The 27,529-nt window shown below is 36.2% G+C and overlaps 1 protein-coding gene across 3 annotated transcripts in view; it reads right to left on the reverse strand.

The window, feature by feature from the left end:
• The window catches only part of CSNK2A1 (casein kinase 2 alpha 1), a 98,561-nt gene that overhangs the window by 38,809 nt on the left and 32,223 nt on the right, over nucleotides 1-27,529 (reverse strand). The window contains exon 2 of one of the 3 annotated variants that reach the window (XM_077112055.1): nucleotides 10,459-10,610. The exons of the other annotated variants lie outside the window; for them this stretch is intronic. The gene's annotated coding sequence lies outside the window, so the exon portion shown is untranslated. The remainder of the gene's footprint in view (nucleotides 1-10,458; nucleotides 10,611-27,529) is intronic. 3 annotated transcript variants of the gene reach the window in all.

Genomic DNA, 27,529 nt, shown 5'->3' on the forward strand with positions numbered 1-27,529 from the left:
TTCAAAACCCTTCTATCAACTTAACAAGTTGGTAAAATCAACACAAATTTAACAACTGGGTCTAGATACAACAGGATGACGAAAAAAGTAGTGTAGTCCTGGGTTAAAACCCCCAACTAGCTGTAAGACCACAATTAGACTACTACTTACAACTTATAAAACATGCCTAGCTCGTAACTGTATGTACAGACTAAAGGGAAGATCGAGTGAGATGATGGCCCAGAAAGGACTCAGTAACACCAAAAATATGTAAATCATTACTATGATATAGCTCCTCAGTGAAAACTAATAAGCAGAAATCTATCTTAAAAGGCTGGTGTCATAATTCTTAGTTTCCTTTAAAATACAAAAAATATAGGAGAGATGGTTAATACTCAGCCTCTAAAAGGTTAATTCATGATGTGGTATAACATTACAAAACAAGGTCTTATATCTCCCTGGAAACCACCTGACACACATGTAAAATACCCCCAACTCTTATATAATATTTAATAGATCAATTTGCACACTCTTATTATCCATCCTCATCTGCCCTCTTGAGGTCTTAGCATTCTCTATAAAGAGGAGAGCAGGAAAAATTACTAATGAAACTCTCAAGATTCTCAAGTACTTGTCTGAATGACCCTTGCAGCTTTGGGCTCACCAGCTGGGATCTAGTTTATAAACTGGTGGATGTAATTCTCCACTGGGAGGATAACTAGTTAACTATTTTGCAGTACTCCAAAGAGGTGCTTCACAATACTGCCATGCATAACAAATACTCACAAATTTCACATGCTTGTACTTCACTTATAAATTATATGCGGTTCTTGAACTGTGGCTCAGCAACTCCAGATGAGTAAAATTGTGCCAAGAGGCACGGAGATGATAGAATGAGAATAAAAGGGAGATATGGAACGAGAATTTTTTAAAAAATGACCATTATTTGATTCAGAAATTGTATCTGTATTTCTGTGAATGTGTACAAATATTTGTATGTGGCATAACAAGAAGGAAATACAGACACAGCCTAAATTTCTAATTATTGGTTGGGTTCTTTTATACATTCCTTCCTATATTCACCCCTTAAATATCTGAGCATCAACTATAAAAAGTACTGTGTAGGATGTAGGAATATAATAATGATAAAGGCAGAACAGGAATGAGATGTTAATCAAATAATCACACAGAACTAAGTAGTAACACCATGCCATTAAGGATTTTATCTCCAGATTGTTGATAATGGAAACTTACTGGAGAGTTTTAAGCAGGAAATTGACCCATATATATGCTTTGAAAAGTTTACTAGGGCTTGGAGTGGGACAGGCAGAGAATAGGATGTTATAGCAGCCGGTGAGAGAGATGATTGACCTAGGTTGGTAGCGGTGAAGAGGATTAATTTGAGGGGAAAAAATGTATGGTTTAAAATCAATAGCCCTGGGTGGACTGGATAATGGGGTAGGAGTAGGAGGTGATGCTCAGATTTTTGGCTGGATAGGTTGTTGGGTGTCATTCACGGAAACAGACAAAACTCTAGAAGAGAGCTCACAAAGTTAGGTTTTCGACTTGACATTAAAAAGGCACTGAGACATTCAAAAGGAGACAGTAATTAGGCAGTAACATACTACAAGTCTGGAGCTGAAAGAGCTTCTCAGCTTCATGTATCTAAGCCCATCTTCCCAACAATTCTATGAGGCAGGCATTACTTGCCCTAATTTACGGACAAGAAAACAGCTAAGTAAACGCAGTAGTTTCACCAAGAACATCCAGTAGCAATGAAGCTGGGATACCAAGGCAAGTCTTCCGAACTCCAAGGCTCAAGTCTTTTCATTTCTATAGAATTTATCTCTTTCTACCTTATATAAACTAGGTTCCAAATTATAATTCCCCTAATAGACCCTTAGGTTCTATTAACTCACTGATGTCAAGATCCACATATGATTAACTTTTTACTCTATAGTATCCAGCACAAGGCTTTGCATTTTGCAGGATGTTCAGTGGATATTTGTTGACTAAATCAACAATAAGTGTTCATTTTTTTTTCTTAAAGTTTTTTTTTTAACTTTTAATTTTGAAATAATTTAAAATTTACAGGACAGTTGCAAAAATAATACAAACTCCATATAGAGTACTCCAACATACAATACCCAGCCCCACCCATTTTAATATTTTGGCACATTTGTGGTATTTCTTCTTCCTTCCCTCCCTCCATCTATTTTCTTTCTTCTTTTTTTTTTCCCCACCATTATACAGTTTATTGAAATACAAAATAACTTTTATAATAACAGAGTAAGGACAATAGCAGTTGAAGGAGAGTAATTAATTTTGACTGGGGGCATCTTGGATAGCTCCCTCAAAGAGGCAACACTTAATTTCAACTTCAGTTCACATTTTTATGCAGCAATTTTGACACCTAGAATTTTTTGACTTGGCTACTTTAAGCCAGCCGTTTTGATGTGGGTCTAAAAAATCAAACCATTACATTTTCAGCTGTTTTATACATAACTAAGTAATTTATAAACAGATGACCTTACCCTATTTCCAAGATTCACCCTAATGACAATGACTACCCCAGGGAAGGGTGAGGCTAAAGGATGGAGTGGGAATTTGGCTTATTTATATTTTTCATTTACCAAGACTTGGGTGTTGACCACCTTTGGTCATCTCATAAAGGACCAACTATAATCCTCAGTAACTGCCTTCCCACTCTCTTGAGGATTTATGTGTATCTTAATGCACACGTCAGATACTGTTTTCTCCCTAAAAGTCAAAGACATTGGGAAAAGAAAATATTTGGGTCATGTTATGATAGCTTATTCTTAAATGCAAACCGTACATGAAATCTTCATTTGAATTTCTAACAGTAATATCAGACATCTCAGTAATATATATATAATCATAAAACTCCTTTATTTGAGGGTTTTGAATAAAACAGTTGCTACCTCCTTAGAAGTTAACTTGGTTCAGATATACTTAAATTTTCCTTTTCAGTATAATTAGAAAGGTAATACATTCATCACATTTATAAAATAAGGAAATAAATGAAAAAGTGAAAGACCCTACTAAATAGATTGTAGAGATTTGTACTGTACACCTCAATTGATAAGTATAAAACAATAATTTTACATTTTAATGAGATTTATTTGGAACCTCTATTTTCTGAACATCTTTATCAGAGATCTCTATTTCTTTTCTTTTTTTTTTTTGCATGGGCAGGCACTGGGAATCGAACCCACGTCTCTGGCACAGCAGGTGAGAACTCTGCCACTGCGCCACCATCACACCACCCAGAGATCTCTATTTCTTCACATGCCTTCTATCAATTTTGTGTGTTCTTTGCTTTCAACCTGCACAACTCCCTTTGGCATTTCTTGTAAGGCCAATCTAGTGGTGACAAAATCCTTCAGCTTTTGTTATCTGAGAACGTATTAATCCCTCCATCATTTTTGAAAGAGTTTTGTCAGACATAGAAATTCTGGTTGGCATTTGTCGCTTCCATCACTTAAATATGCCTTCCTCCATAGTTTTCAGTGGGAAATCAGTGCTTAATCTTACTGAGGTTCTCTTGTATGTAACACATTGTTTCTCTCTTGTGGCCATCAGAATTCTCTATCTTGGACCTGGGACAATTTGATTAAAATATGGCATGGTGTGGGTCTATTTGGGTTTATCACGTTTGGAGTTCGCTGAACATCCTGATGTGTTTAGTCATGTTTTTCATTAAATTTGGGGAGTTTTCAGTCATTATTTCTTTGAATATTCTCTCTGTCCCTTTCTTCCTTCACCCTCTAGGACTCCCACAATGCATATACTGACATGCTTGATGGTATACTACTGATTCCTCAGGCACTGCTTACTTTTCTTCATTCTTTCCTCTGTCTGCTCCTCAGACTGGATGATTTCAATTGTCTTATCTTCAAGTTAACTGATTCTTTCTTCTGCCAGCTCCAATCTGAAGTTGAACCCTTTATAGGAGTTTTAATTTCTGTTACTGTGGTCTTTAGTTTGTTTCCTTTTCATAATTTTGACCTCCCTATTGATAGTTTCTCTGTGGTCATCTATCATTTCCCTGATTTCTTAAGTTTTTTGAGCATATTTAGGACTTTTTTTTTTTTTTTTAAAGTCTTTTTCTGGAATGTCCCTCATCTGATCTTCCTCATTAATGATTTCTACTGCTTTAATCTTCTCCTTTGCTTGGGCTACCACATTGCTTCTTTGTATGTTTTGTAATCTTTTGCTGAAATCCCAACACTTTGATATTTTATTGTTTAGGCCTGGGCCCAACTGTTCCTTAGGTATGTATCCAGCTAGTCATATGACAGTTTTCCTTGAATGCCAGGAGTTAATCCCCCACTCCCAAAAAAAAGGAGGAAAAAAAGAAAACATCTTTCCCAGCCTTTACAGACTGGCCTCTGTGAGTGCACCTCTTCAGAGCTTATCCATACAATGAATTTGGGGAATAACTCCAGGCCAAAGCATAGAGGCCCAATGATTCTTTCCATACATGTGTTCTGTCTTGGGCATGTGTGTGTGACCCTGGCAATTATCCCATTTACACAGATACAAATGTCCCCTCTTCTCTAGAAAACAGTTTCCTCATTGCCCTGGGCAGCAATCTCTTATATGTCAGACATACAACCAGCAATTCCTTGCCCCAGTCAGCACAACTTGACTGCTCTCCCACAACATTACAGAGCTCTGTGAGCCACCTTCTACATACAAGACAAGTTCTGGGACAGCGAGTCCCTCAGGCCACTGCAAGACAGACTGAGCCAGACATACATGTTCCTAGTATGTGCATGAGGGTCACTCTGCTCCTACTGAAACTGGGGGCATGGATCCTCACTGAGAATGTGAGCTCACCCCCTGCCAAGCCAGTGGAGGGGGCAGGAGGATAGGCAACCGGGGCTCCAGGAGATACAACTCCTTTTAAGTAACCTTTTCCTTGATTCAAGTGCTTGCCCTGTAATAGCAATCCTTTATATGTTTTCTGGAGCTTTGAGAAAGAAGTTTCAGCTAGTTCTGTTGGTACTTCAAAGTTTCTAACTTAAAGTTTTTATTCTGGAATAATCTCAAATATACAGAATGGCTGCAAAAGCAATACAAAACCCATACAGAGAACTCCTATAATCACCCCTCCCACCAGATACCCACACACCCAGCAATTTTAACATTTTGCAACACATATCTATTCGTCTATTCATCCATCCATCCATGCATCCATAGTCTAAACACTGAGTAGGTCATATATGTTATGCATCTTAAATACGTGGTACTTCAACATACATAAGAACAAGGATATTCACTTATATAACCAGTGTTAAGTACAGTTAGCAAATGCAAGAAAGTAAATTGATATAAAGCTTAGTCTACATTCTAGTTTTTCATGTCCCAATAATGTTCTTTTGACTCTTTTCTCCTCCATTATTGAACCAGTTCAGTACCACATACTGCATTTATTTGTCACTGTCTCTTTAGTTGCTATTTTTTCTCAATTGTGGAAACACATATACAGCATAAATTTTCCTCTCCCAAGCATGCCATTCAGGGAAATTAATTACATTCACAATGTTGTGCTACCTCATCACCATTCACTTCTAGAACTTTCCCATCACCCTAAACAGAAACCTTACAGCCATGATGCATTCGCTCCTTATTCTTCCTCCCTCCCTGTAACCTATACTCTATTTTCTGTCTCTATGAGTTTGCACATTCTAGTGATTTCATATAAGTAGAATTCTATAAAATCTGTCCCATTGTGTCTGACTTATTTCACTCAAGGTTTATCCATGTAGTGGCACATACTAGAACTTAATTCCTTTTAAAGGCTGAGCAATATTCCACTGTATGTAAATGTCATGTTTTGTTTATCCATTCATCTGCTGATGGACATTTGGGTTGCCTACATTTTTTGGCTACTGTGAATAATGCTGCTATGAACTCTGGTGTACAAATATCTGTTCGAGTTTCTACTGACAATTCCTTTGGGTATATACCTAGAAGTGAGATTGCCATACCATATGGTAATTCTGTTCAATTTTCTGAGGAACCCCAAACTGTTTTTTAAGAGCTCCATTTTTACATTCCCACCAATAAAGCATGACGGTCCTATTTCTCGGCATCCTCACCAGCACTCAATATTATTATCACCTACTACTACTACTACTACTACTATTATTTGAAATAATAGTCATTCTAGTGGGTGTGAGGTAGTATCTCATTGTGGCATTAATTTGCATTCCCTGATGGCTAAGGAGTGCCTTTTCATGTGCTTACTGAATGTGCTTACTGAATATTTGCATATGAGAACATGTCCATTCGAGTCCTTTGTCCATTTTTAATTGCGTTGTTTGTCTTCTTGTTGGTGTGTTCTAGGAATTCTTCATATATTCTGGATATTAAAACTTTACTAGATATGTGATTTGCAACTATTTTCTACCATCCTGCAGTTTTTTTTCAATTTCTAGATAATGTCCTTTGATGCACAAAAGTTTTAAATTTTAGGGAAGTTCTATTTATCCATTCTTTCTTTTGGTGCTCATAATTTCAGTGTAAAGTCTAGGAATTCATTGCTTAACCCAAGATTGTGAAGATTATTTCCCTATATTTTCTTCTAAGAGTTTTACGGTTCTAGCACTTATATTTAAGGTCTGTCATCCATTTTGAGTTCATTTTTATTCATGGTATGAGGTAGGGGTCCACTTTCATTCTGTTGCACATTGATACCCAGTTTTCCAAGTACCATTTGTTCAAGAAAATGTTCATTTATTTAAAAAAATGAAATGAAAATGAAGCTTCCTACAAAAAGTGTGCCTCTACACACTTCTGCTCCTCTGGTATAGAACTAGGAGATGTGGAAAACAAAGTCAAGGGTTCTCGAGTAATGGTTCTCTTTGCCATAGTAGGGCTACAATACAGACCTGTTATTTTTTTTCCAGTAATTCAAATTAAGGGACTATTACAGAAACTTGATGTAATTTTTACAATAGTTGATTTGGAAGTTGGGAATAGTGCCTGAGTCCTAGATACTGTGAATATTAATTCTACCCACTGTTCATATACAAGAATATCTTATGAAAATCTGAGTTACTGGAAAAATACTACCATTCCCAATAATTTTCATTTTTTAATTAAATCAAAACTTCCATTCTAAATTATTTAAGTAAATAATTAAACTGTTAGCCACTAAAGCAACTTCTTTGGCTTTAGTGGCTAACAGTTTCAGACCACTACTTCTAAAAGCCCTCAGGCTAAGCTTTGTTTGTTCAGTGTTTAGCCTAATAGAAATCTATTAACCAGCTATGAAAAATTATCTTGTCAATAAATTTTTCCCTACTAAAGCTAGACCACACCTATGACCAGAAGTCAATTACATGGCTCTGCACGACCTATTCTTTAATAAAGATACAAGAAGATTAAAATAAACTCCCATTTAACCATAAGGCATAATTATGTACTGCCAAAATCTTAAGTTTATTGACATAAGCAACAGAAGACTTAATTTAAATAAAAACTCCTCTTGCCCTTCTAATCTCTTCTCTCTGCTCAATTCCTACTTTTCAATTTGGCAACTAAAATGAAATTCAGAGGGAGGGCCATGGTGGTTCAGCAGGCAAGAATGCTCGCCTGCCATGCCAAAGGACCCGGGTTCGATTCCCGTGCCTGCCCATGTAAAAAAAAAAAAAGAGTAAAATGAAAATCAGAGGCTTAGTCAACAGTCCAATACCAGAAAATTGTAAGTACAATTAGTCATTTGTACTATTTTTTTTTTTACAAACTTTACTTTTTATTGTACAGGTCTGATAATGTGAAATATTTACTTACAACTATTTATAATGTTGTGAATACTTTATGGTGATGTTTATCTGTAACTATTTTTCCAATTGTGGTAAGCTACAGACCATACTACATTTTTCATTTCATAGAACAATGTCTACTAGGAAGCTACAAACATTTAAGTAAAAAGTTTGTTACTGATAGGTACTTGCACATGAAAAGGATGCTATCTTTCCCAATAAAACTTCACAATTTTGTCTGTGTTGAAAATATCCACTTATTTACAGTAAAAGAAATCTTTTTTTATTTTCATTTTTATTCGATGTTTCCAAATGTAAAAAAAAAAAAAAAAAGCCACAGATTCTTACACCAATTATCTCAAATGAGACCATGCAAAGTAATTCAAAGTGTGTACAACAATCACTGGCCCCACTTCAATGTTGCTATTTCATATAGCGGTGTAATCAATAGAAAACTGAATGGCCTGTGCTCAGTGGAAAATGACACCTGTTTACAAAACATGCAGGACAGTTTCTACACCTCATGTTTGAAGTCTTAATTGACAATAACTTTTTTTTTTTTTTGGGAGATGCATGGGACTGAACAATTCAGCTGCCCAATTTTATCCAACTACCAAACAAAAAGTACAAATGACGGTCCCAACACTGTGCACTTTGGAGGGCTGAGATAGTAAACATTATTATCTGTGGTAGGTTCAACTGTTAAATTTGAAAATGTTGGCCTTTTCTCTTAGGAGAAATAAATTTCCTTAGGGCCTTTCCTCTAATTTTGCTAGACTGGGTTCCACAAGAATCCCCCACAAATTCACAGTGTGACAACTGTAACATATTCTGTTGTATTATACAAATAGAAGACCTTGGAACGTTGCTAGTTGCCTAGACTAAAAAGATGATTGTTTGCTAAATGGCACTGAAGAAAATCTTGACCCAAGTGGCACTACTTAGTCCAAATGTTTCTGACCAAAGAAAATCATACAACAATATTTATAGGCTAACTTTTTAAGAGATGGTTTATATCAATACTGTACATATTTTACACATCAAATACATAGCTCAAGAGTTTATAAAATAAGATCATGCATTATTTCTAAGACTATCATATACAAGAGAAATCTTCCCCCAATACTTGTGACAGCATTCCAAGTGGAAGCAGTCTTATATAAAGAAACAATCCAGTTTCTCTGCTGTGTTAAGTATATAATTTAAAGAACTTTGATTACTAAAACAAACAAATAAAAAAAACCTAGCCCATTGAAGACTGATACAAAGTATCAACTGTGGAATTTTGTTCCTTTTTAAAAAACACCCAGAACACATAGCTTCTGTACAAAGAAAAATATAAAATTCTGGATGATCATATTTGATTATACTACATAATTTAGAATGAAATTATGCCATCGGTTATTTTCTACTTTACTCATTCCCTTGACAGCATTAATTTGTGACCTAAAGTTTATATTTAGTTCAGCTGCATTTATGGCACAAGGTCTTATCTCAAAATGTGGTACCAACTTTAAGTGTAACAGCACTCTATTTTTTTAGCAGCAATTTTTTAAAGGTTAACAATTTTTGGAACAAAATGTTCTAACTCTAGTTCATACTCATTAGTAAAACTTTTACAAAAGGCTGAAGTCTGCATAGAATGATCTTTCATTCTCCACCATCCTACATCTTAAAGGTAGTAAAGAAGTCTTGCTTTAAAAAAAAAAACAAAACTTATAGCTAGGCATTCTGCAGTACAAAAGCTTCATTTAAGGTGGGGGGCATTATATTGTTTGCATAGTCATAACATGAAAACTACGGAGGCACATACTCTGGTAGTTTTGGTTTTAACAAACCAAGGGGATTAAGAGAACTAAAAACAGTAAAGCTTCTAATTTGAAAGAAATCACTGAATAGGTTTGACTGGAATGCCCCAGGGAAACCCTTTTTCTCCCTCTTGAAAGAAACGATGGGGATGTATCTAAGTGTCCGTCCTGACATTGGAGTCAGGTTTTCCAATGAGTTCTGTGACTAAGATTTACTTAAACAGTTGTGGACTTCTCATGCACTAATATATTTTTATAGATGTATTTCCTAGCATTATAACTGGAAAAGATTTTCTGGAACTTTAAATTTTAAAAGTCAATTCCATTTTCAAATTGTAATACACTTCTTTTTTTTACATGGGCACGCATCAGGAAACGAACCCGGGTCTCCAGCATGGCCACGGTTGCCTGCCCCAAAGTGTAATACACTTTAATCAGCTCTTTTAACCTTATGATTTATTAGGATCTCCATTTTAAAAAAGAAATCCTTTCCTGCTCCTAGATCAATGACAGTGAATAAACAAGACATAATCATTCAAATAGGACAAAGATTTCTATAGTAAAGAGACATGTGCTTAGATTGCACTGATTGCTTAGAGAAAAAAAAGTAGCTGTTTGAAAAAACACACCCCTTAAGCACTGCTACAGGGAATGAACCCTTCTTCCTAACAGCCAGGCAGTACAAACAGGTAAAAGATAAAATCTGTGGAACAAAATCAGGGGGAGCTTAATTTTCTTTTTGTAGAAGCAAAGATAAAAGTCTGGTCATGCGAACCTGCCTGTCTTTTCCCTTAAAAAAAAATGGCATTGATGGCATTGATTAGAAGGCCAAATGAACACAAGAAAGCATGCGTAGCTAATACTGTCTGAATTACCTGTTTCAATCTCTGTAGTTGATTTTAACTTCCAATTCTCTCTTCTTTTCAAGTCAAGAGCTGAATGCATATTCAGTAAGCATTTATTGAACACTTAACATATGCCAGGGAAATGTGTGCCTGGTTGCCAGGAAGGGTTCTTTCTCTAGGTCCTGGAGAATAAAGAGAGATGGTATCTCTGCCCTCAGACAAAGAAAAGAGACCATTACAATCTCAAGTGATCAGTGCTTGAAAGATACATCAGAGTGTTATGCAGGCACTGAAGGGAATTTAAACCACCTACCCACCAATCCATCATTCATTTAACAAATATTTATGAAGTATTTATGATATTTGGGGGAAAGCTGCTAATGAGAAAATAACATCTAAGCTTAGTTTTGAAGGATGCATAGGAGTTATCCAGATGAATAACACTAAGAAATAGCAAAAAATTTTCAAGGCCTATAAATTGTTTTACCTGAACATGACAAAAGACCAGCACATCCTGTTATTCCCTAAGAAGCACATCAATCAGATCAGCAACTTTTTTGTACCTAATATGCAGAATATTAGTCCCCTGTACTCTAATGTTGTTGTATATACCTAAAAGAAATAGAATTATTAATTCAAAACCATTGCAATTCAGATTTCTTTCTCTTCCTCTCTCCATTCTCCATAAAAACAAAAAACCAGAAAGCAAAATGCCTATATAGGACAAGCAGCTGGTGATGTAGATGTTTCTGAATATGTAATTAGAGATTCTTAATTCTCAAAGTAAGAAATCAAGATTTTTGCAAGCAATTTTCCTGTTTTCATTAATGTTGGGCTAAATTATTTGGATCAACCCTCCCACTGAGGAAAACTAAAAAGAATGGTTAAACATGCAAACACATTCATTCTTAAATCAGACAGATAAGGAATCATAATAAACATAAAGAGAAAATGAGACTCCAGAAAAGCAAGCAAGCAAAGAAGCCCAAAGGGTCTTTTTTGATCTTTGAAAGTCAGAACCTTATTTTGACAGAAATCAAAACCCAGTGCCCTCACAAGATGTGGAGTCTAATAGGAGACTCTCCCTAACAAGCTGGGACTCCAGAGGGCTACACTATCAGGGCTGAGGGTGAATTGGGAAAACAGGGAGGAATTACAGCCATACTGGAGAGAATAAAAGAAAAACTTGTCTTACAGTAATCCCTGGATGAGTAATATCCACAGATACTCAGCCTAAGCAAACTCCCTGTGGAGAAATGGACCTTTGCGGCGGGCTTCAAAAGATTCCTATGAATAATTTTTCAAATACAACGTCCAGACTGTATTCAAAGATAACCAGGCATTCAAGGAAAAGACTCCAAGTATAAGAACTGGCAGAAAGAACAGACAACAAAAAAGAGATTTCTGATCTTACCAGACTAAAAACTATGAAACAGCTGTGCTAACTACACTTACAGAAATGAAAAATAAGCTTTAGGATGTCTACAGGGAACTGGACACTTTTAAAAACTAACAGGGCAGATGTTGAAAGATCAAAAAGGGAAAAAAATAGACAAAACATAACTAAAATGGGCCAATTTAACAATAGATTTGACAAAGAAGATGAGAAAACTAATGAATTGGAAAACTGGGTAGAAATTTCCCACAATGGAACAGGAAAGAAAAAATTATGGAAAATAAGAGAGGGATAATACCCTGAAAAGGTTTGCTATACTTTAAATCAATACTAGAAGGAGAGAATGAGGCAAAGGCAATATTTAAAGAGGTATAGGAATTCCTAGAACCAGACACATCAATCACACTTTAGAAGCCAGTAAGTTTCGAAGACGAAAAATAAAAATAAATCCACTATTAATAGGGGGAAAACTAAAATTGCATGCTACGGCCAATAGTTAACAGGAAGACATCAACAGTACCACAGCATTATCAAGGGGCAACTAAGGGGGGTAGGGGGACAAGAGATAAGGGAGCTTGGATTTGATATTTGATGAGGCTGTGTTTGTCAGTTGTCTCTATGTACCAATTAAAAGTATCTAAAATTGAGAGTGCTGCTGATTGTACAACCAAGTGAGGATAGTTTAAGGCATGGTTTATTTTGGACATTATGCCCAATAGATGGAGGGAGCTGACCGGTACAATGACTGGGAAGCAGAATGGCAAACTGGTAACTATATGATGGAATATGATGCAGCAACAAAAAGGAAGGGTGTCAACAGGCACGCCACAAACTGTATAAACCATGCAAAGTATTGTGCAAAATAAGCAAGAAACAAAAATTAAATACGCTAAAATATCTTTCTGAAAATACTTACATAAAAAAATTGGAGACTAGATATCAGCCATACTCGGTCTGAAGTTGTAAAGTGTATTTCTAGATTCTGAGACACTGAGCTGTATGCATATCAGCTGGTATTTCCCTGTAACTCTGAGTAACTCAGTGACACCTAAGACCCAGAGATGGAGTGCTGCGGCCCTGAAAGTTAGCATAGCTACATACAATAACAGATAATGTAATTGAAAGAGAGATCAGCCTCTCAATTAGAGATAAAAACAAAGCCAATCTGGCTGGCACTAAGGTAAATCAGAATACAGGGTAAAAGATGATGGTGTATGTATTATAAACTTTTTAGTGTATGAGACCAAAGGCTTATTGTGTCTAGACCCTAAATTTTCTGTAAACACACATTCTAACTTAACTTGTCTGGATAGCTCATTTAACAATTCAAACTCCAAGAGTCCAAAATAGGAATGAGGCCTTGTAATTCTGTATAGCTTAATGCAAATCCCAGATACATTTCAGACTATGGTGCACTGATAATTAAAAAGTACTGGTAGAGTTCCTTGAGAGTCTGAAGAAAAAAATATATATATACATGGAACTATTAACCTTCCCCATCTGGGAAACCCCAGGTACCCTCTCAACCACTGGGGACTCCCAAGAAAACAGGCTAAGTCTATTTTAGATTTTGAGGCTTGCCCTTATGTTTCTGTAGTGGACAAACTAAGACTACCTATACTAGGCCTAGGAGTTGCTTCCAGGAAACCTCTTTTGTTGCTCAGATGTGGCATCTCTCTAAGCCCAACCCTACAAGGAAAACATTACCCCTCCCCTACATGTGACATGACATTCAGGAATGAGTCTCGCCCTGACACCGTGGGACAGACAACACCTTCCTGGCCAAAAGGGGGAGAAGAAGTGTAATAAAATAAGGTAGCAAGGGCTGAGAGAGATAAAATAGAGTCAAGAGGCTATTCTGGGGGCTTCTCTTATGCAAGCTTCAGTCAGACAGTGCTAATTGCCATGGTTTGCTAAACCCCAACCGCTATACTTCTGTTAACTCTTAACAACACCTAGGGGTCTAACTAAGACTCTAAAAAATTACATGCATTATATTTGGAACTTATAATTTCCAGAGGGTTTCTAGGCCAGATAAATCTTGAAATCCAGAGTGGACCAGCTTCTCTAAGATTATCAACTAATTACATCCCCCTATCCTTTAGTGTTGACACTCCTTCTCAACATGAACAAATCAGTAAGGACATTGCCTAAAAATCCCTATAGACTGGAAGAAGGATCAAAGGAAAAGGAGGAGTTATAACAGAGAGAAAAGATTTAACAAATGAGTATGACTGCTGAATCACTATATTGCTATTTCTTTTAGCCTCCAGTGTTTTGGAGCAGCTAGAAGAAAAAATCTGAAATACTGGAATGGTAACCCATAACAAACTTTGAAATCAATTTTGTAACTATTTGCTGAAGTGTATTTTGAAAATTTTGCTTTTTCTTTCTTTTCTTTGTATGTATTTTTCACAATGAAAACATTTTAAAAAAAGAAATCCACAACTAGACACAAGACAGTAATACAGAAGAGATAAATATGAAGAAATCTGAAAAGGAGACAAAGACAAATTACCTTCAAAGATGCAACATTTGAACAGATGATTTCCCAAAAGCAACCATGAAGCCAACAAAGTGAAATACCATCTATGTGCTGAAAAAAATCGATAACTGCCAAACCAAAAATTCTACAGCCACAAAAAAATCTCTGAAGACTAAAAGATAAAACAATCTCTTCAGATAAAAACTGAGAGAGCCTGTGACAAACAAACCTGCCCTAAAGTACGTACTTTAGGCAAAAGAAAAGTAATCCCAATTGGAAGGTTTGAGTTGAAAGAAAATGAAGAGCAAAAGGAATAAATTTATGGAAAACTCCACACAAATACTGATGATATAATGGAGAATTTTAAAAGACAAGAATTAAAATGTATGACAACATTAGCATATTATATTGAAAGGATGACATTCAAGTTCCTTTTATAATATGAAGAGAGAGTAAAGTTATTTATATTAGACTTCGGTAAGTTATGGCTGCAAATTATAACACCTACAATGGTATCTACTAAAAGAACAGAAGCAATACGTATTTCCAAACAAGAAAAGGAGGGAGAGGAGATGGAGGAATGATAAAAACAATCCAAAAGAGAGTAAGAAAGGAGAGGAAAATCAAACCAAACCAAAACAAAACTAAAGAACATAAGAAACAGAGATGAAAAATGAAGTAATTTTAATGTTAAATATAAATGAATAAATTATCCTGTTACAAGACAAAGACTGTTACACTGGACTTAAAAAATTCAGAGGAATTAAAACAGTAAAAACAAATAGAAAAACAAAGTTGGAAGAATAAAACTACTTAGTTTTAAGACTTTTTATAAAGTTACAGTTATCAAAACAGTGCAGTATTTGCAAAGGATAAAAATATAGATCAATGGAATGATAATGACTAATGAAGCCAGAAAAAGACCCGCACAGGTACGACCAATGATTTTTGACAAAAGTGCAAAAGCAGTTCAATGACAAAAAAGATAATCATTTTTGCAAATGGTGCTGGAAAACTTGGCACAGTCATATGTCAAATCATGAACTTTTACCTTATCTCACATCTATACAAAAAATAATTCATAATGGATAGTAGATCTAAATATAAAATATAAAACTATACAACTTTTAGAAGAAACTCTTTGTGACCTAAGTTTAAGATGACTTCTTAGACATATCAACAAAAACATGAGCCAGGGAAGAAAAAATTGATAAATCGGATTTTATTACTAAAACACTTTTGCTCTGAAAAAGATACTGTTCAGAGAGTAAAACATAAGTCACAAACAGGGAGAAAGTATTTGCACATATCTGATAAAGGACTTGCATCCACAATCTATAAAGAACCCACAAGAGAGCCCAATTTAAAAATGGGCAAAATACATGAACAGACACGTCACAAAAGAAGATATATGAATAAGCACATGATAAGATGCACATTATTCTTAATCATTAGGGAAATGCAAACTAAAACCACAAAGAAAAACCACAACAGAACTATTAAAAAGGCTAAAATGAAAAAAAATAAAAAGCTGACAATACAAAACTCTAGTAAGGAAACAGTAACAGAAACTCATGGCTGGAAAACACAAAATGGTCACTTTGGCAAACAGCGTGGCAGTTTTTTATGAAGTCAAGCACACATTAACCATTTTACAAAAGTGAATTAAAAACTTACATCCACATAAAACTTGTGATTGCTTATAGTGGCTTTATCTGTAATTGTGAAAAAATGGAAACAAGATGTCCTTCAAAGATAAAGGAATAAACAATTCCATAATCACACAATGGAATACTACTGAGCAATAAAAAGGAACAAACTATTCATCTGTGCAGCAATATGGATGAAATCTTAAATACATTTTCTTTTTTTTTTTTTTTTTAAAGAGAGAGGGAGGAAGGGAAGGAAAGACAGAGAGAAGGAAGGAAGGATGGAAGGAAGAAAGGGAAACATCTTTAAACATTTTCTTGTTTTATTATATTTTGTTTGTTTGTTTGTTTTTTACATGGGCTGGGGCCGGGAATCGAACCGAGGTCCTCCGGCATGGCAGGCAAGCACTCTTGCCCGCTGAGCCACCGCGGCCCGCCCTTAAATACATTTTCTTAAGCAAAGAAGCCAGACCCAAAAGGCTACATATTGTTTATATGACATTTTAGAAAAAGCAAAACCACAGAGAATAGATGAATGATTGCCCCAGAGCAATGAAACTGTTCTTTAGTACTGTAATGGTGGGTATATTATTCTATGGATTATCAAAACATCATGGAATTGTACACTACAAAGAGTAGACTTCACTGAATTCAAATTCCTAGCTCTGTTCACTGAGAGGACCTAGAAGTGATGACACCCAGTAGCAATGAGCACACCTAGTGTTCACATCTTGGTTTCTAAATACCACCATCCATTAAAAGGAAGAAGGGCTCCTTGGTGAAATGGCTCATTCTAGGACTAGGGCAGGAAAAAAGAGAAAATACCCTGGCACATCTTACAGTCAAAGGGGCATGGGAGCCAATCTAAAGGAGCTCCAATAGCCAAAACTGCAACAATTTGAATAAAATACTGGATGTAACACCCAAAGAATAAAATAAATTTCTCTGAGTCCATACTATACAAATAAATGACAGAATAAATTTGAAAATAGGGAAAAGACAAATCTTCCACACAGAAGAATTTCAACTAATACATAAAGGAAGAAATAAATAAGCAGAAAATCATATTGAGTCTGCAACAGTAACTGCTGCAGGCAAGATCCACTGTTCCATGCTATATTAGTAGGTGAAACAAGATGTTTCAGTATGCCAAAGCTGCCAGAATGTAACACACCAGAGACAATTGGCTTTCAATAAAAGGGGATTTATTTAGTTAACTATAGTTCTTCAGAGGAAAGGCAACTAACTTTCAACTGAGGTTCTTTCTTACATGGGAAGACAGAGGGCAATCTCTTAGACACGGGGCGATCTCTGCTGGTCTCTCCAGGACTAAGTCCAACAACTTTCCCTGGGGTGGTTTCTTTCTGCATCTCCAGAGGAGGTATGCTGAGCTGCCTGGGCTGTGCTACGCTGAGCTCTCTCATTTAAGCTTCCAGCCAATTAACTCAAACATCATTCATTGCAGTAGGCATGCTTCCTAGCTGGCTGCAGACATAATTAGCAACAGATGAGCTTCACATGCCACTGACTCATGTCCACAGCAACAAAACTATGCACCTTCAGCTGGCCAAGTTGACACCTGAACCTAACTACCATACAAGATATTTGCATAGTCTCAAAGTATCTCCTCCAAAATATTTATTATTGCTGTCGAGGTTTAACATATGTTCACAAATTCTTTGATATGCCTTCTTGAGAAGGTGGAGGTTAATTTTCCCCTCTTTCTCGGATTTAGGAACTCCATTCTAATTAGTAAGGATGGAAAGGGAGAAAACCGTAACTCTACAGTGGAGACACCTGGCAGACTAAACTATCACCAAGTGATAAGTCATGCTAACATCATGTACATGATACGATGCAATGAGAAGGGCACTTCATCTCTGCAGTAGTCTCAAAAATCTGTAACTGTACTCTAATGATGAGAAAACAAAAGACAAACTTAAGCTGAAGGACATTCTACAAAATATCTCACCAGACTTCTCTGAAAGTGTTAAGGTCATGAAAGTGAAGAAAGGACTGAGAAACTCTTACAGACAGAAGAAGACTAAGGGGAACTGATGATGTCAATGCAATGTAATATTTTGGATTGGATGCTGGAATAGAAAAAAGACATGGGTAGGTGTTTTAGTTTGTTAATGCTGCCAGAATGCAGTATCCCAGAAATGGAAAGGCTTTTTTTTTTCCATAATGCATGACATTTTTTAAAATTTTTATTTATGATACATAACCACATATAAACACAAACAATCTTACCATATGATCATTCTGTTCTTATCATATAATCAATAACTCACAATAGCATCATAGTTGTAAATGCATCATCATGATCATTTCCTAAAACATTTGCCTCAATTCAGAAAAAGAAATAAAAGAAAACAGAAAAAAATCCATACATACCATACCCTTTACCCCTTGCTCTCAACTGATTACCAGCATTTCGATCTACTCAATTTATTTTAACATTCGTTCCCCTTATTAATTTATTTTCAATCCACATGTTTTACTCGTCTATCGATAAGGGAGATAAAAGGAGTATCAATACAAGGTTTTCACAATCACACAGACACATTGCAAAAGCTACATCATTATACAATCATCTTCAAGAAACATGGCTACTGGAGTACAGCTCTACATTTTTAGGCAGTTCCCTCCAGCCTCTTCCTTACACCTTAACTAAACAGGTGGTACCTATTTAATGCTTAAGAATTACCTCCAAGATAACCTCTTGACTCTGTTTGGAATCTCTCAGCTATGGACACTTTGTCTCATTAATAGGAAGGCTTTTGTAAAGGGGATTTATTATTGTTATAAGTTTACAGTTCCAAGGCCATAAACATATCCAAACTAAGGCATCTAGAGAAAGATACCTTGCCTCAAGAAAGGCTGATATCTGTCACATGGGAAGGCACATGGCTGGCATCTGTATCCTCTTCCGGCTTCTGGTTTCAAACAGCTCTCAGCCCCTGTGGATCCTTCCAGTTTATGGCTTGCTTACATCTCATGGGGAGGCACATGGCAACATCTGCAGGGCCCTGCATCTCCAAATGTCCATGTCTACGTGTCTGAGCTCTCTGTCGGCACTCCAAGCATCTTCTTCAGCACTCCAAACATCTCCAAATGTCTGCATCTACATTGCTTCTCTCAGTTCCTGGTGTCTCCTCAGGCGTCTGCACCTCCAAACATCTGCATCTGTGTCACCTCTGTAGCAACTCCAAAATGTTTCCCTTTTTAAATGACTCCAGTAAACTAATCAAGATATACCTTAAATAGGCAGAGTCATATCTTCCCTAATCAAGAGGTCAAACCCATAACTGGGTGGTTCCACAATAGCTCTGACCACACAAAATTGGATCAGGATTGAAAGCATATGCTTTTCTGGGGGTATATAACAGTTTCAAACCAAAACAGTAGTAAAACTGGTAAAATTCAAATAACACATAATATGGTTATCTCATGACCCAGCAATCCCACTCTATGTAATTAGAAGAAATGAAAACTTATGTTTAAATTGGTACAGAATTTTGTTGGGGTTGGTAGAAAAATTATGGAATGGATGATGATGTTAGTTGCACCAACACTGTGAATGCAATTAATAACACTGAATTGTAGCTCTATTCAGTCACCCAAAAACAGGAAAACAAAAGGTCCTTCAAGAAGTGAACGGATAACTGAAGTTGGTTTCAAATCAAATGTAACTGGCATAGATTTAGGATGTTTATATTTTAGCCCTATGGTAACCATAAAGAAAATATATTTAAAAAGGAAATCAGAAAGGACTCAAAAGGTAGAATACAAAAAACAAATCAAATAAATATGAAAGTGGCATTAATGGAAGAACTGAGGGTCAAAAATGGCTTAAGAGTTACAAAAACAAAATAGCAAAATGGCAGAAGAAGGTCCTGCATTGTCAGTAGTTATTTTAAGTATAGATGGATTAAAGTCTCCAGTCAAAAGGCAGATTGGAGGAATGGATAAAAAAAAAAGCATAAGCCAACTTTATCTACTTACAAGAATTTTGCCTTAAATTCAAAGACACAAGTGGGTTGAAAGTGAAAGGATGGAAAAAAATTTACCATGCAAACAGTACCCTGGAGAGAGTTTGGGTAGCTAAACTAATATCAGATAAAATAGATTTTAAGTAAAAAACTGTTAGCAGGAACAAAGAAAGTCACCAGATATTGATTAAGGAGCCAATTTCCATATATGTAAAAATATAAACACCTACTGGGAGCGCCCCAAAATATATTAAGTAATATTGACAAATCTGAAGGGAGAATCAGATGGTTCTATATTAATAGGAGACTTCAGTACTTACATCACTTTTAACAACAGATAGAACATTTAGACAAAAGATCAATAAGGAAATAAAAGACTTGAACATTATTATAAACAAATTAGACCTTACAGACATATATGGAATACTTCATGAAACGGCAGCAGAATATACCTTCTTCTCTAGTGCACATGGACCAGTCACCAAGATAGACCATATACTTGGTTATGAAACAAGTCTCAATAAATTTAAAACACAAAAACAAAAAATTAGTGAAATCATATAATGTATCTTATTCTACTACAATGGGATAAAGCTGGCAATCAATAAAAGAAAGAACTTGAAAATTCACAAAAATTCAGAAATTAAACAATGAACTTAAGCAAGCAATGGGTCAAAGAAGAAATTAGGACATATCTTGAGGAAAATGAAAATGAAAACACAACATAACAAACTAATGGGGTGCAGCAAAGGCTGACGGAAATGTATAGCTCTAAATGCTTACATGAAAAAAGAATCATCTCAAATCAGAGACCTAATAACAACTGGAGGATTTACAAAAAGAAGAGTAAACTAAATCCAAAGTGAGCAGAAGGAGGAAATAACAAAATATTAGAACGGATATAACTTATATAGATAGTTTGATTGAATGTCACAAGTACTTGGAATCTCAGGTAGGACATGAGATTTTGCTGGTTTGTCCAGAGTGATGCCCCAATGAATCCCAGAGTGATTCGATCAGTGAGTGGAAAAGTATCTGCAAAGCCCCCTTTGGGGAGTGGTGAGAATGAGGAGAAATTCAACTTCCCCAAGCTGAATTCTTGATATTGTCACAAGCAGTGTGGACAACCAAAGCTATAGGCAGAGCCCCCAGTCTTGGGGTTTGTTCATATGAAACTTAACCCCGCAAAGGATAGGTCAAGCCTACTTAAAATTTAGGCCTAAGAGTCACCCCCAAGAGAGCCTCTTTTGTTGCTCAGATGTGGCCCCTCTCTCCAGCCAACACGACGAGCAGTCTCACCATGCTACCCCTCTCTACGTGGGACATGACTCCCAGGGGGGTGGACCTTCCTGGCAACGTGGGACAGAGATCTTGGAATGAACGGAGACTCAGCATCAAGGGATTGAGAAAAACCCTACAATGAGCTGAGACTTAGCATCAAGGGATTGAGAAAACCTTCTCGACCAAAAGGGGGAAGAGGGAAATGAGATAAAGAGTCAATGGCTGAGAGATTCCAAACAGAGTCGAGAGGTTATCCTGGAGGTTATTCTTATGTATCAAGTAGATATCATCTTGTTATTCAAGATGTAATGGGGAGGCTGGAGGGAACTGCATGAAAATGTAGAGCTGTGTTCCAGTAGCCATGTTTCTTGAGGATGACTGAATAATGATACAGCTGCCACAATGTGACTGTGTGATTGTGAAAACCTTGTGTCTGATACTCCTTTTATCTACCTTGTCAACAAAGGAGTAGAACATATGGAATAAAATTAAATAATAGGGGGAACAAATGCTAAAATAAATTTAGTTTAAATGCTAGTGATCAATGAAAGCAAGGGGTGAGGGGTATGGTAGGTATAATCTTTTTTTTTTCTTTCCTGTGTTCATTTTATTTCTTTTTCTATTGTCTTTTTATCTCTTTTTCTGAATTAATGCCAATGTTCTAAGAAATGATAAATATGCAACTAAGTGATGATATTGTGAATTACTGATTATGTATGTTGTTTTATTTTCTTTATTTTTTTAATTAATAAATAAACTTTAAAAAGTGTTGTAAGCACATTCCAATTAAAAAAAGAAGAACTGTGTGTGACCAATAAAACAAACATGTCATGGGCAAAAAAAAAAACTCTCAAACTAAAGAGCAAAATTTAATATAATAAATAAAAAACGAAAAGAAAAGAACATTACAGAATAAGTTCAAATCCAACAGTTAATAAAGAGAAGAAAAAATAGCCCAAGAGATGATATAAGACAACTTCCAGGAACTAAAAGCCATATGTCTCCAAATTTAAAGGAGCAACTGAGTGCCCAATACAGTGAATGAAAATAACCAACAACAAGTCAAATAATGACAAAATTTCAGGATACCAGAAATAAAGTGAAGATTCTAAAAGTTTCCAGAGGAAAAAAGCAGATCATAAACACTTTACTTATAACTCAAATCCACTCCCACTATTTCCTATCCCTTTTTGTTTGTTTTAAACATTTTTTATTGTGAAATATACACAAAAAGCAATAAATTTCAACTTATATAAAAAAATTAGAATGGAAAAATAAAATTGCAAATAAAAAAATAGAGAATCAGGTAAAACCCAAAGTTGGTTCTTTGAAAAGATCAATAAAATCGACAAACCTGCATGCCAACAAATTAGATAACTAGATGAAATGAACAAATTCCTAGAAACATATAAACTACCTACAATGATTCAAGAAAATATAAAAGACCTCAAAAAAATCAATAGCTAGTAAAAGAGACTGAATCAGTCAATGAAAAACTCCTAACAAGAAAAGCTCAGGAGTAGATGGTTTCAAGGTAAATTTTACCAATAATTTCAAGAAAAACTAACATCAATCCTGCTCAACTCTTCCATAAAAAAATTAAGAGGAAAGAACACTTCCTAACTCATTCTACGAAGCCAACATCATCCTAATACTAAAGCTGCCACATAAAGATACTACAAGAAAAGAAAATTATAGGCCAATATTGGTTATGAATATAGATGCAAAAATCCTCAATAAAATACTAGCAAAATAAATCCAACAGCACATTAAAATAATTATATACCATGATCAAATGGAATTTATCCCAGATGCACAAAAATATATCATATACAAAAATCAACTCAAAATGGATCAAAACTAAATATAAGGACCAGAACTTTAAAATTTCTAGAAGAACACACAGGGAAGCATCTTCAAGACAATTGTGTTAGGCAATGGTTTTTTAGAGTTTACACCAAAAGCGCAAGCAACAAAGGAAAAATATAAAAATGGGACCTCAACAAAATTTAAATTTTTTTTGCATCAAAGGGCTTCATCATAAAAGTAAAATGATAACCTACAGAATGAGAGAAAGTATTTGGAAACCACATATCCAATAAGGGTCTAATAATCCTACAACCGAACACCAAAAAGATAAACAACCCGGTAAAGAAAAATGGGCAAAGGCCTTGAATAAGCACTTCTCCAAGAAGATACACAAATGGTCTAAAAGTACACAAAAAGATGTTCAATAGTCATCACGGAAGTGCCAATCAAAAGCATACTCACTAAAATGGCTTTTTTTTTTTAATTAAAAAAAGAATTAACAAAACAATTAGAAATCATTCCAATCTACATGTACAATCAGTAATTCTTAATAACATCACATAGTTGCATATTCATCATTTCTTAGTACATTTGCATCGATTTAGAAAAAAAAATAAAAAGACAACAGAATAAGAATTAAAACAATAATAGAAAGAAAAAAAACAAAAAAAACAAAAACAAAAAACCTATACCTCACATGCAGCTTCATTCAGTGTTTTAACATAATTGCATTACAATTGGGTAGTATTGTGCTGTCCATTTCTGAGTTTTTATATCCAGTCCCGTTGTACAGTCTGTATCCCTTCATCTCCAATTATCCCTTCTCTTTTTTTTTTTTTAATTAACGGAAAAAAAGAAATTAACCCAACATTTAGAGATCATACCATTCTACACATGCAATCATTAATTCTTAACATCATCACATAGATGCATGATCATCATTTCTTAGTACATTTGCATTGGTTTAGAAGAACTAGCAACATAACCGAAAAAGATATAGAATGTTAATATAGAGAAAAAAATAAAAGTAATAATAGTAAAATCAAAACAAAACAAAACAAAACAAAACAAAAACCTATAGCTCAGATGCAGCTTCATTCAGTGTTTTAACATGATTACTTTACAATTAGGTATTATTGTGCTGTCCATTTTTGAGTTTTTGTATCTAGTCCTGTTGCACAGTCTGTATCCCTTCAGCTTCAATTACCCATTGTCTTACCCTGTTTCTAACTCCTGCTGAACTCTGTTACCAATAAAATGGCTTTTAAAAAAATAAAAACAGCAAGTGTTGGAGAAACAGGAACACTGTTCATCATTGGTGGGAATGCAAAATGGTACACTCCTTCAGAAAAAATTAAATTACTATACGATCCTGCAAGCACATTCTTAGATATTTACCCTAAAGTAATGAAAACAGGGACTCAGATATTTGCACACTACTGCTATTGTTCATACCAGCAATAGTCACAGTCACCAAAAGACACAAGCAACCCAAGTGTCCATCAACTGATAAATGGATAAATAAAGGGTGGTGTATAAACACACACACACACACACACACACACACACACACACACACAGGAATATTATTCAGTCACAAAAAGGAACGAAGTGACTTCCGGAGAAGATGGCGGCTTAGTAAGACACGCGGGTCTTAGTTCCTCCTCCAGAACAGTTACTAGAGAAGTAGAAACAATACAGAACAGCTCCCGGAGCCACGAAAGAGACCAAGAAGACAGCGTACCCCATTCTGGAATGGCTGACTGGCTGGGAGAACCCGCTCCGGTGAGACTGCCGAGAGGTGCGGGCTTCCCCGGGCCGGGGCGGCAGGCAGCCAGAGTCCCTCCCTCCCTTCTTCCCAGGCCGGCTGGGAGAATTGGACAGGCGGTCCCCTCAATCCATGGCGGCTGGAGCCCCCTCCCTCACGCGTGGCCCCCCGGACCAGCTGGGAGAATTGGATCGGAGATCCCCAAGCCACGGAGAACGGCGACCGGGGTCCCTTCCAAACACATGGCTTCCCGGTCTGGCTGGGAACGGTGGATAGACACTCCTCAAAGCCGCGGTGGCTGGCGCCCCCCCGCCACGCTTGGCACCCCGGGCCGGCTGGGAAATTTGGACAGGCGCTCCCCCAAACCGCGGAGGCTGGTGACCCTCCCCGCGCGCGGATCCCCGGGCCGGCTGGGAGATTCGGATTGGCACTCCCCCAAGCCGCTTCGGCTGGCGACACCCCCTACAGCGAGAGTTTTCCAAAGTTAAAGGAGCCACAGCATCTTTTACTGGTGGGACCGGCAGACAGATGAGCGACACGAGCGTCACCTATTGGGCAGGATAAGAAAAACAGAGCCCAGAGATTTCACAGAAAAATCTTTCAAACTGCAGGGTCTTATACCCAGGGAAATCTGATTAAATGCCCAGACGCCAGCAGAAGATAACGGATCACGCTCAGAAAATTAAAATACGGTCCAGTCACGGAACAAACCAATAGTTCAAATGAGATACAGGAGCTGAGACAACTAATGCTGAATATACGAACAGAAATGGAAAAGCTCTTCAAAAACCAAATCAATAAATTGAGGGAGGACATGAAGAAGACATGGGCTGAACAAAAAGAAGAAATAGAAAAACTGAAAAAACAAATCACAGGACTTCTGGGAGTGAAGGACAAAGTAGAAAAGATGGAAAAAACAATGGATACCTACAACGGTAGATTTAAAGAGACAGAAGTTAGAATTAGTGAATTGGAGGATGGAACATCTGAATTCCAAAAAGAAACAGAAACTATCGGGAAAAGAATGGAAAAATTTGAACAGGGTACCAGGGAACTCAAGGAAAATATGAACCGCACAAATATACGTGTTGTGGGTGTCCCAGAAGGAGAAGAGAAGAGAAAAGGAGGAGAAAAACTAATGGAAGAAATTATCACTGAAACTTTCCCAACTCTTATGAAAGACCTAAAATTACAGATCCAAGAAGTGCAGCGCACCCCAAAGAGATTAGACCCAAATAGGCATTCTCCAAGACACTTACTAGTTAGAATGTCAGAGGTCAAAGAGAAAGAGAGGATCTTGAAAGCAGCAAGAGAAAAACAATCCATCACATACAAGGGAAACCCAATAAAACTATGTGTAGATTTCTCAGCAGAAACCATGGAGGCAAGCAGACAGTGGGATGATATATTTAAATTACTAAAAGAGAAAAACTGTCAACCAAGACTCCTATATCCAACAAAATTGTCCTTCAAAAAAGAGGGAGAAATTAAAACATTTTCAGACAAAAAGTCACTGAGAGAATTTGTGACCAAGAGACCAGCTCTGCAAGAAATACTAAAGGAAGCACTAGAGTCAGATACGAAAAGACAGAAGAGAGAGGTATGGAGAAGAGTGTAGAAAGAAGGAAAGTCAGATATAATATATATAATACAAAAGGCAAAATGGTAGAGGAAAATATTATCCAAACAGTAATAACACTAAATGTTAATGGACTGAATTCCCCAATCAAAAGACATAGACTAGCAGAATGGATTAAAAAACAGGATCCTTCTATATGCTGTCTACAGGAAACACATCTTAGACCCAAAGATAAACATACATTGAAAGTGAAAGGTTAGGAAAAGATATTGCATGCGAATAACAACCAGAAAAGAGCAGGAGTAGCTATACTAATAGCCAACAAATTAGACTTCAAATGTAAAACAGTTAAAAGAGACAAAGACGGACACTATCTACTAATAAAAGGAACAATTAAACAAGAAGACATAACAATCATAAATATTTATGCACCGAACCAGAATGCCCCAAAATACGTGAGGAATACATTGCAAACACTGAAAAGGGAAATAGACACATATACCATAATAGTTGGAGACTTCAATTCACTACTCTCATCAATGGACAGACCATCTAGACAGAGGATCAATAAAGAAATAGAGAATCTGAATATTACTATAAAGGAGCTAGACTTAAAAGACATTTATAGGACATTATATCCCACAACAGCAAGATAAACCTTTTTCTCAAAGTGCTCATGGATTATTCTCAAAGATAGACCATATGCTGGGTCACAAAGCAAGTCTTAACAAATTTAAAAAGATTGAAATCATACACAATACTTTCTCGGATCATAAAGGAAAGAAGTTGGAAATCAATAATAGACAGAGTGCCAGAAAATTCACAAATACGTGGAGGCTCAACAACACACTCTTAAACAACGAGTGGGTCAAAGAAGAAATTGCAAGAGAAAGTAGTAAATACCTCGAGGCGAATGAAAACGAAAACACAACATATCAAAACTTATGGGACGCAGCAAAGGCAGTGCTAAGAGGGAAATTTATTGCCCTAAATGCCTCTATCAGAAAAGAAGAAAAGGCAAAAATGCAGGAATTAACTCTCCACTTGGAAGAACTGGAGAAAGAACAGCAAACTAACTCCAAAGCAAGCAAAAGGAAAGAAATAACAAAGATTAGAGCAGAAATAAATGAAATTGAAAA

The sequence above is a fragment of the Tamandua tetradactyla genome, chromosome 1 (assembly GCF_023851605.1).
Source record: "Tamandua tetradactyla isolate mTamTet1 chromosome 1, mTamTet1.pri, whole genome shotgun sequence".
Lineage (NCBI taxonomy): Eukaryota > Metazoa > Chordata > Mammalia > Pilosa > Myrmecophagidae > Tamandua > Tamandua tetradactyla.